The following is a 3321-nucleotide window of genomic DNA, read 5'->3' on the forward strand; positions in this document are numbered from 1 at the left end:
ACCGTGTCTTCTGCCGGTGTAGCTCTCCTCGAGCTACGGCCTGCTTGAGCCCTTACGTCCCGCGTGTTTGCGTCGCGCCGGGCCTGCCCTGACACTCTGGTACCTGCCCCCAGCTGCCTCCCTTATAACTGACTCTAGTTGGGTTTTTTTTTCTACGCCCTCCTGGGAGAATTGTCAGTCTGCTAAATTATTTTGTGTTACTGTCGATGCGTCCTGACCCCGGCCTTCCAACACCGTAGCCGTTAACCCGGGCACGGCCGGCAGCGTTGCCCGGCTCCGGCGTGAGCTTGAGCGCTGCAAGCGACAGGTCCGTTCAGCTTCACGTGTCGGCCCAGGGACGGTGAAGCAGGAGCTGCTCTTCCCGGCTGCCGGCGAGCACCCGTTTCCCCCGGTCGCCCTGCCCGCCCTCGGGGCCATCGAGGTTTGGAGCGGTGAGGGCAGCTCTGCGGTTCTTCTGTACGTTGATTCCAAGTCTCCCCCTGAGCCCCGAGCAGCAGCTGCTGCGTGGACACTTTTGTCTTCACCGGCTCGTTCAGAAAAGCGGAAAGCCGTAGAGCCACAGAGGAAGATTAGGCGAGATTAATCATTATGACAAGAGCTAAAAGGAGAGCATTACAACAAAGCTTAGCGTGGCGTACAGAGCAGGCAGCTGGTTGAAATTCAGGCGTAGCGGGTTTGGGTTGGATTTACAGTGAGATTTGAAGCGGTTTCTGCCTTGTCATGACCTCATCAGCGCCTTGCAGCCGGGGCCTCCCACGCAGGCAGCCTCCTCCCGCAGCTCGTGTTTTGCGGAGGTTTAAGAGCAAGGAGAGCCGCTGCGAAGCCACGTTGTTCTCCGCAGGTCGTCCCGTGCTGAGTAGAAGCTGGTGTCACCAGCACTCAAAACGCCTGCTGTTTCGGGTGACTCGGAATTCTGTTGGCCGTAATCCTGATAAGTCCGGCCCTGTGAGAAATGAAAATTCGGTTAAAACTTCCTTGACGGGTAAAGGGATGGAGGCAAAGTGAGCGTGGAGAGGGAAATGGCAGTGAAGGTGTAGCAGAGCTGGAGATGGGAGATAAGAGTTGATGGAAGTGCGAGAGAAGAGAGGACAGAGAAGCAGAGGAGGTGAGATAATGGATACAGAGTGCTTAGCTGTGGGCTGAGATATCGCTGCGCCGAGGCAGTACGTACAGACCTCAGCAACGTGCCAAAAATTCATACAATGGCGTTTTTTTTTCAGGTGGCGTAGCTGGAACCAAGAGATGAAAGCAAATCCCTCTGGAATACCTGCGCTAGCTCTTCCTCGCGTGAAACGGGAAAGTTCCTGAGCAGCACGAGACGGAGGAAGCTCTGATCCCGTCACCCGAAGCCAGCCTCCACTTTTCCACCCGTGCTTCCGCATTCCCGCAGACGCGAGCAGGGCTAAGGATTGGGTTAGGATGAGGAAAAGCTCCGCGTTGCCGGATGGGACGTGCTCGAGGCGCGGAGGGGAGAGGAACGTGAAGGAGGCCGCAGACGGCTGGGCAAGGTCACCCAGCTGTTAACAGAAGTGCCGCGATCCAGGCGCATGTCTCAGGAAAGGCACCTCTCGTCCCTGCCGGAGACACACGCCACGTGAGGCCTGTTGACTGTTGTATAATAAATATGAGTCATATGAATCCTAAGAGATACCCTATGGTTTAATCAAGGACAATTTGTCCGTAGCGTGGCTGATAACCAGGTCAAACCCCAATGTTACTGCAAGAAAGGGGACTTGACTTTCCAAAGGGAGATCGATATTTTCAAGGCTTGTTTGAGAAGCAGTCTCCACAGACGTAGAAGGGCTGGAGCACACTTAGTCAACAATTTACATTAACCTGTAAGGAGCGAGTAGAGGATAAACGAAGTTGTGTTCAAATTTGTTCTTTGCAGTGAAGGAAGAAACAGAAAAGTGTCCGGTTAAATGATAAGGTGTTACCCAGCAAGCAAAAATGTGAGAAATAGGTGTTTTCTGGTTAACACTGAAGGCTGTGCCTGTTATCTGTTTATTAGCATCCTTAATTTGTATAAGAGATGGTTTCAGCTGGTCATTGTGGTACATCACGCAGTTACTTTATTAGGTGAAAGACTCAAAAGCCGATATCCAACGGGCGCCGTGAGCGAAAATGACTGAAAATGGGTAAGTGTTCACATGACACCAAAGCACCAAATTTGGAGCGTGCGCACCAGCTGAGCTGTTCTGGGTCAGCAGAGCGCTCGTGGCTTAGGGCAAAGCTGGCAGAAAGGAGTAAAACGTTTTCGCTAAGGAGCGTTCAGCTACAGAGCCAGCTTCCGAAGCAGCTTAGGTCAGTTGGAAGTCTTTCTACCCCGAGGAAATGAAGGGGTAATCCAGAAAGTGTTTTGGAGTGAAATGGAAACTTTCCGGAGGCTGCTATCGATGCAGGACCTCGTTAGTGCAGCTGATGTTGTTTGCGGCTCCTTGGGCTCGGAAGTGGAGGGTGGCGGCGTAAGACTAGAGAGCAAATTAACGGACAGTCAGTGAAAGGTTAAAAAACCCCCTCGTGCAAAGTCGATCTGGGCAATCCCAATCCTTCGTCAGATTTCACCTTTTGTTTATTTGCTGGCCGAGGTCATTTGTGGTTTTGGTTGAACGTTCCTTCTGAGCCCAGGAGTCAAATGAAATTTGGAGCGTTTCCCACCAGAAGGAAAAAAAAAAAATTGATTGTGCCGTTCTTTCTTTTAACGTGATGCTATTTGCTTTCAAGACAATGGTATCTGCGTTCCTCAGCGGGGAGGGATTCAGATGACAGAAGAGCCTTTCTCGGAACCCCGGCCATCTTTTAATGGGGAGTTTATCAGAAAGCACCGTTTCTCTCAGCTCTTCTCGGCACCGTGTCACAGACGTACCTCTGGCTGGCTGGCGGCTCCCCAGCCCCACAAGCGAGCCGCAACCGAACCAGTTCTGCTTCTGCACTTGCCCTTGTACAGCTAGGAAGCTTTGTGGTCCGTGTGGTCCAGCCGCTATCTAGGCAGCCCGGTCAGAGAATAACGTTCGCTGATTTAGCGACCACAGACCGAGGCCACCAAAGGCGTTAAGTCACAGTCTGGGGTCACCCACGGGAGGTAGAGAGCGCTGGCCTGACCCCCCGGAAGGTCCTACCCACCCAAGGCAAAAGTCCGCCCACCACCGGCTCAGCAAGGATCAGCCTACATCTCGGGGGGCTTCCTCGGTAACTTAATCAAATATTCTTGCATCAGATCGTAGGAGTTTTGACACCTCGGGAGCCTCAAACCGGACCTCTCTGCCTTTGTGCCTTTCATCTGACGGTTCCGATAAAGCAACTGTGTGATGTATGATAACG

At 52.7% G+C, this 3321-nt stretch overlaps 1 long non-coding RNA gene across 1 annotated transcript; it reads left to right on the forward strand.

The window, feature by feature from the left end:
• The first annotated feature begins 1046 nt into the window (after positions 1-1046).
• Positions 1047-1634, forward strand: LOC103922276. Its single transcript, XR_663874.1, has 2 exons — positions 1047-1105; positions 1221-1634. It is a non-coding gene; the product is annotated as an uncharacterized LOC103922276 (long non-coding RNA).
• Positions 1635-3321: the final 1687 nt, after the last annotated feature.

This window comes from Pygoscelis adeliae, unplaced genomic scaffold (genome assembly GCF_000699105.1).
Source record: "Pygoscelis adeliae isolate BGI_AS28 unplaced genomic scaffold, ASM69910v1 Scaffold1118, whole genome shotgun sequence".
NCBI lineage: Eukaryota > Metazoa > Chordata > Aves > Sphenisciformes > Spheniscidae > Pygoscelis > Pygoscelis adeliae.